Below are 6,608 nucleotides of genomic sequence, written 5' to 3' on the forward strand. Positions count from 1 at the left end.
CTGTATCCCACAAATATGGATTGGAATACTAGTGATCAACTTTTAAAAAATCTAACATTTGCCTAGTGTTTGAAGGACCAACAATTCCCTTTGCCCTCTGTTTCCCCCTGTGGGGGCTGGAATGTCCATACCTTTGGCCTATGACTGTCCCATCATCGCAGGGTGGGTATGTTAGGGGCTTATAACTTCTCCCTTTAGTTTCACAAGTCCACAGAGAGAACCTGTGCCCCAGGAGGCTCATGTCTGCCTACTAAGATGATGAGATCTTGGAGTTTGCACTAAGGAGCTTCAGGTGAGGTTTGGGCCGTGAGCTGATGTTATGATCTGATGAGGAGCTGGAGGTGGGTGGAGCGTGCGTGCTTCCTGTGTGGGATGCATGAAAACCTTTAGGGTCAGAGTGTGGACTGTGGTAGGCAGGATATTACCCCTCTGATTCCTGGGTTCTGCTCTTTACATAACTCTCCCAGCTATTTAGCAAACCTAAGCTGGGTACTCCTTGGAAGAATTCTCCTGAAGACATTATGGTCCCAAGTCAGATGGACTTACATAGGGAAATTATCCAGACGAGACTGGTCTAATTATGCAAGCCCTTGAAACCTGGCTCTAGGGGTCAGTGATGGAACTGTGAGAGAGTCAAAGTGTGAGAGGGAATTCTACATCTAACATTTGCCTAGTGAATTCAAAAGTTTGAAGGACCAACAATTCCCTTTGCCCTCTGTTCCCCCCTGCTGGCTTTGGGGATAAAAGAGACCATGCAGATTAATTATGCCTGTATTTGACCTTCAGAAAAATAGACTCCTGTGGTTGCCAACTTTTGGTGTCTAGCTTCTCAGCTGAGCATGCTTTGTTGGTGGTGTTCATGAGGATTCATCCAGAGTGTTACATGTCTCAGGATTTCTCCCTTTTCTAGGTAACATGCTTTGTATTAATGCACCACAATATGTTCATTCCAAACATTCTGCTGTTTTTAATAAAGCTGTTATAAACATTTCTTGTCAAGTAATTTTGTAAACATGGATTTGTATTTTTCTCAGGAAAGAGTTGTTCACTGAAGCAGACTTGGCTTTCCTGCACTGGATTGCACTCATGCACTCTTCCAAAGCACCTGTGTCTGCACCTCTGCTTTCTAGCTTGCTTGGCCTTACCCCAACGCGGCCTTCACCACTCTAGCTGGCTACTCCTCAATATGTAACTGCATTTTCAAATGTAATCTCTCTCTGCAGTGTGTGCACAGGAGTTTATCAACCGGAGCAGTCATATGAATTGGAGAATAAAAATGGAACAGTTGAAGGGAAACATTTTTATTTCTAAGGGGACTGACCACCAATGGTAAAACAAGGTGTCAGTTAAGGGTCCCTCTAGAATAGACGTGAGTCAAAGTATTTAGCAGACTGACTTAGCTTTCTGGGACATTCTAGTTAGAATTATGTTTCAGGGGGTCTGGGATTCTTCTCTCAGTTATATATTTTCTTCTTATAATTTCTCAAAGGCCTCCAGTACAATGCAATTTTAATTTCACATCTCGGGTCCAAGCTGCAGAGTGATCCTTGGTAAATCTACAGTGTTTCTGTCTGATCTGCCCTAACTGAGCCTTTCCCCCTGCTTCCCAGTTCCAGATCTCTGTTCCTGTCACTGTGCACTGGCGGTCCCTATGCACTGCTGTCATTTTGTGGTAAGGACTCAGCACCTGTGTCTGAACCTCACAAGGCCACATGGCCTGCCCAATGCCTCTGCAGAGGAGGAGCTGGGGAGTGTGAAGGCAGGTCAGAAATACCCCCTATGGTCCTAGGTTTAAAGTCCTGTCTTGCTAACTAATTTGTGTGGAGGTTGACTGTTATTGTAGAAAAAAGAAACTCTTGTCTTGATCGGCCTTGCCAGTAGCCTGTCCCTCGACTGCAGTGAGCCCCAGTGTTCATGAAGGGTTGGTGGCACACAGTTCCCAGATAGGATCCGTGAAACCAGGACTGGGGGCTCCTGTGGAGTCAAGCATTTGGACAAGAGTAAAAAGGGGAAGGCATTTTGGACCTGAAACAGCAGGTGAAGATGCACTCTTTTTTATCTCAGTTTTGAAACATGAGATGTATTTAAATATTTCATTATGTTTTCCTCTGAAAGGAAAGAGTTTTTGCCTATGAGAAAGTGTACATCAAGGAAAGCAAGCCAGTAGATTGTTCATTCTGCTCTTTCTATGCTGCTTTACGGAGTATACAAGCAAATAAGAACATGGTTCATTTTCTTCCCTTTTTACATTCCTGATGACACTCTATATGCAACACACTGTGTCCTGCTGGTTTAATGTAATCATGAGAACCAAGCTCAGAGATGATACCTGTGTAGGATTCCTAGCCAGGGCCTTTAACGTAACTGTAATTGATATGTTAAGAACCCTAGTAGAAAAAGGCAGGCAACATGTAAGCAAGATAGGTAAAGTGAGAAGAGAAATGGAGAAATATAAGAAAAAAGAATAAATCATAGAAAACAAGGACACCAGCTCAGAGATAAGGAGTGATGGGATTGTCCATGGACTCCACACAGCTGAGGCATAGTGACCACGAAGGTGGAAAGAGGAAAGAAAGCAAACACACCCACAAACCCAACAGAGCATCGCAAATCTGTGCACAGTGCCAAAGCTTCAGCAAAAGCAGAAAGAAAGAATGCAAAGAAGAGATATTTGAAAAAATAATGGATGATAATATTTCATAATTGATAGCAGACAGCAAACCAAATCCAAGATGCTCAGAGAATACCAAATGGCATAAAAAGAAAAAAGAAAAACAATAGCAAGTAAAACCACTTAGGCAGTTCACATTTAGCTGCAGAAAACTAAGACAAACAGTATATTTTTTGTTTTTGTTTTTGTTTTGGTACTGGGGAATGAACTCAGGGACACTTTACTACTGAGTTAAATCCCCAGCCCTTTTTATTTTTTTACTGTGAGACAGGGTCTCCCTAAGTTGAGTTTTGCTAAATTGCTGAGGCTGGCCAAGAACCTGGGATCCTCATGCCTCAGGCTCCAGAACCTCTAGGGTTAGGTGTGTGCGACCATACCCAGACAAACAGAACACCTTGAATGATTTCAAAGGTGAAAAAAAACCTTACCTACAGAGGAACAAGGGTAAGACTGAGAGCAGACGTCTTATCAGAATTCATGCAAATGAGAATGTAATCTTCAATGAATTGCAAGAAAGAAAAAAAAACCTTCAAACCTAGAACTTCAGTTTGCTGCTATACAAAGGCACTAGATGAAAAAATGAAGAAAGAGAGCACATAATTATTCTAAAATAGGAAAACTCACCAGAAAGTAAGTTCCACAAAGCAGACCTAAGTTGAAAGCTTGTAGTACAAAATGAACCTTCAAACCAGCAAAACCATTAGACGTGGCTGGACAGAACCCGCAGGAGCTCAGAGCAGCAGGAGACAGGCGGTGCTCAGCCAGCAGAGGTTAGCGGTCCATAGGCAGGGACGCCAGTATAGACAAGAAGAGAGGAAGATGGAGGGGAGAGGCTGCGGTCAGACCCCCTATGCATCCAAGCCCAGGAATGTGCACCTTTATCTCATTTAACTCTTACCAACCTGACAAAAATGCTCACCTTTTATTGTGAATGGGAATGAACACTTTTATACTCTGTGACTGATATTTCTGTGGTCACAAATGTTGGTCGTCTCAACTTCTTGTCTCGTGAGTGATCTATTGGCCCTTCTTACCTCCTGGGATCCCATGTTTCTTATTCTCTATATACAACGTACACGTGTAGGTGTGTTTATTCCTAGGATTTAGGGTGACTGCTGCTTCTGCATGTGGACGGCCTTATTCAGTGATAACTGGTCGATGCACAGCTGATGAGCAGGGAAATAGACACTGAGGTTCTTCTTTCTGGTGTGGGTGGCTGCAGTCAGAACTCAGGGGCTTTAATCCAACTACTGTGCTCGCTCTCTGTGCTCTGCTAAGGAGCATGGTGGCTTCACGCCATGAGAAAGCAATCCAGGATTCTGAGTGATCTGCGCACATGCACATGGAGACTTGAAGGAGTGTGTCCTGGTACACCTGATATGGGTAAGGGTGTGTCCATTCTGCTTCGCCCTGCGGGTGTTCTCTTCCTCAGGGAGACGACCTGGAGCCTTGCTGGCCCCTGGCTGCTGACGGGTCTCCTGGTGGCACCCCAGCAGAGCTCTTCACACCAGTCTTCTTCCTTCAGGAGGAGACATTGCTTTCTACAGGACACAGCTATAAGCTGACAGGAACTGAGAGGGGAAGAGCAGAAGAGGAACGAAGGGGACAAGATAATAGCCACAGGAGAACAAGCACCTGGATTCCTCCCTTACCCTTTCCTCTGTCAGAAGGATCACGTCAAAGTCCAGCTGAGACAGGAGCAAGATGACTCTTAGGCTCTGGAATAAGGGAGGAGCTCGTGGGAACAGAACCCCAAGCTGCCTTGAAGGATGAAGGTGCACAGCTTTCGGCATCTACGGGGTGGGCAGGGACCAGGCCCCTGATGTCACTCATGGAGAGGTGGGCAGTGGTCATCTCTGCCTCACGGTGCCTCTCCAGGAGATGCCTGTCAAAGCCACCTTGTCGCCACCTGGGTGTGGTTTTCCTATGCTAATAAGGAGGGGTAACTAGAGGTTTCTGCAGTGACTGTTCGGTGCATGTACTCGGCCCTCACACCTGGCGTTTGCCTTTTCTCATCTGGGAGAGTCCCTGATGTTGTTCTCAGAACAGGGCAGACTATTGTCCTGTGTCATTTGACTGACCTTGTCTTGTCCAGCTTTGACTTCTTGGTATCTCTGCTGAACACATAGTCTTAGAAGGTCCAACTGACTTCCTAACCTCCTATTTAAGAATTATCTTAATTCCGTAGCCTTGAAGACTGGTCCACTTTTTAACACCTAATTTTCTGGTGTCCAATTGTCTCTTTGTACAATTATTTCAACTAACACAGAACAAGAATCGATGGGTGTGAAATAACCCCACTTACAACCCCACTGAAGTAAGGAATCCAGGTGTTGGGTGTCAACGGCTACTGCATAGCACAGAGACAGGTAGGAAGAGCCTTGTGTCACCCCAGGGGTAACGTGAGGCTGAGAACCTGGGGGCCAGACCAGGCCACTGACTCAGCTGTGGGCACAGTGTACAGAACAGAGAGTGCTCAGCAACTGAGCCTGCGGAATACCGGCAACAAATCTGAACCTGGGAGATGAACCAAGGGACTCACGTTCTTTAACAATGACTATCAAGGAAAATCAGGGATGATGGGCACACTTGAGTTAAAGAACATACCGAATTTTTAAGTGTTGGTGAACTGAACACTTCAGGGATGCACATGTGGGTTATCAATCTACAGAGAAATACAGAGAGATTAGGGTAAATGGCAGGATTGTCGCTATTCCTAAGGAGTAGGGACCACAGGAGAGCCCCTGGGGTCCTGGCAACGCTCTGTTTCCATATCCCTCAGCAGTTTGTCTTACAGCCAGGCCTAGCAGTGTGTGACCGCATCCCAGTGACTCCACAAGTTGAGGCAGCAGGATCGCAAGTCTGAGGCCAGTCTCAGCAACATGGGAGACCCAGACTCAAAAAATAGCATTTGCTTTACAATAACTCATTGAGCCAAATGTTTGTTTGTGCAGTTTTCTATTTTCTGTTTTATTTTCGGGGGGCGGGGAGTAGGAGTGGGGGCAAGGAAGAGAATGAGCAGCTAAGGAAAGGCAGACAGCCATGATGGACAAGCCTGCCAGGAGGAGAGAGATGGCCTGGCTCTGCGGAGGATGTGGGACCCGCCAGGCTTCCTCTGCTTTTGCTGTTTCTTTAGGGAGGCACAGCAGTGCCCCTAAGCCTGAGGCAGGAGCCCAGGGTGGCTGTCCCAGTGGAGTGGAGGAGGCTCAGCGAGAGCTTCGGCACTGCCGAGGTCAGCTCCAGGACCCGGAGCCTGTCTGCAGAATGGAGCGGGGCAGGACTGACCAGGTGGTCCCTGCACAGACTGGCGCTTTGTTCTGCAGAGGCAGTGAGGCTTGCCCCCAGGAGGGAGGAGCTAAGAGAAGGAAATGAAGGGATATGGAATGGATGTGGTTTTTCCCTAGAAAACCCCAGTGGGTGCGCTGTAGAATGGTGGACACAGAAGTAAGCTTTCTGCCTGATTAACATAGAAATAGTTTTTTCATATTAAACAGAAAATGAGCAGTTAGAAAAATCCATTGAAAGAAATGATCCCAATGATGCTTGGAGGGAAATTTGTTGGCATTGCTCAAAAAATAATTTACTTGATATTTGCTACAACAGATCATTTCCACAATGGGGCACTCCTGAAAATTTGCCAAATGCGTGTGTGTTCGAGATTACTGATCAGCAATTGAAGAAATTTGGGAGCGGAATTAAACATGGACATCAACACGGTATTAGGTAATAAATTTTAAGTGGGTGGAATATAACCACCATTTAGAAGTAGGAGAGTCTCTTAATGTTTTCATGCAGAAATGACTGAAATTGTCCTTATGAAGAAGCACATAAGAGTGCTAGAAAATATCTCAGGAGCATTTGCGGAGATCCGTTGTTTGTTTCCAAGGTGCAGAGTTAGGCACAATGATGGCAGCAACCACATCACTGTGTTCCGAAT

The 6,608-nt window shown here is 45.7% G+C and overlaps 1 long non-coding RNA gene across 1 annotated transcript; it reads left to right on the top strand.

Annotated features, from left to right (window-relative positions):
* Positions 1-1,107: 1,107 nt before the first annotated feature.
* LOC306666090 lies at positions 1,108-6,232 on the top strand. The gene is made up of 2 exons (XR_013765184.1): positions 1,108-1,763; positions 4,197-6,232. It is a non-coding gene; the product is annotated as an uncharacterized lncRNA (long non-coding RNA).
* The last annotated feature ends 376 nt before the right edge of the window (positions 6,233-6,608 follow it).

Source organism: Sciurus vulgaris (assembly GCF_902686455.1).
Source record: "Sciurus vulgaris genome assembly, chromosome: 7".
Lineage (NCBI taxonomy): Eukaryota > Metazoa > Chordata > Mammalia > Rodentia > Sciuridae > Sciurus > Sciurus vulgaris.